Source organism: Wasmannia auropunctata, unplaced genomic scaffold (genome assembly GCF_000956235.1).
Source record: "Wasmannia auropunctata unplaced genomic scaffold, wasmannia.A_1.0 LD336076.1, whole genome shotgun sequence".
Lineage (NCBI taxonomy): Eukaryota > Metazoa > Arthropoda > Insecta > Hymenoptera > Formicidae > Wasmannia > Wasmannia auropunctata.
Genome location: NW_012026814.1, coordinates 4,968,750 through 4,969,358, shown reverse-complemented (window position 1 = coordinate 4,969,358; position 609 = coordinate 4,968,750).

Here is a 609-nt window from a genome sequence, read left to right as displayed (position 1 = left end):
TTCGTAGAAACGCTAAAACCCGAAAACTATAGCGGCTGCTTCTTTATCTATTATGGCACGATTTAATTCTTTACTAGGAATCTTTTTGGATGCGTATGCGATCGGTCTTTCCGTTCCGTCCTTGTATCGATGCGAAAGAATTGCTGATAAGCCGTATGCAGATGCGTCGCAAGCTAAGACTACTGTTTTGTTCGGATCAAAGTGTGCGAGTACGCGAGGAGAAATCAATTCCGATTTGACCCATCGGAATGCTTCCTTGCACGCTGCGTTCCATTCAAAATTTTTTATTTTTGCGCAGTCGTATAAGGATTTTAGTTTGTCCGAACGATTTTGTAAAAACCTAGCATAGAAATATTAGCCCTAAGAATGTTTCTAATTGTTTGTTTGTAGTTGATCTTGGCGCTTTAACCATCGCTTCTACTTTATACTTTGACTTGTGAAGACCATTTTTGTCAATGACAAAACCTAAAACTTCGATACGATCTTTCATGAACTCACATTTTTCTTTATTTAATCTTAATCCGCTTTCTTCTAAACGTGTGCATACCATCATGAGATTCTTCAAATGTTCGTCGCTCGTTCTACCTGATACATAAATATTGTCTAAGA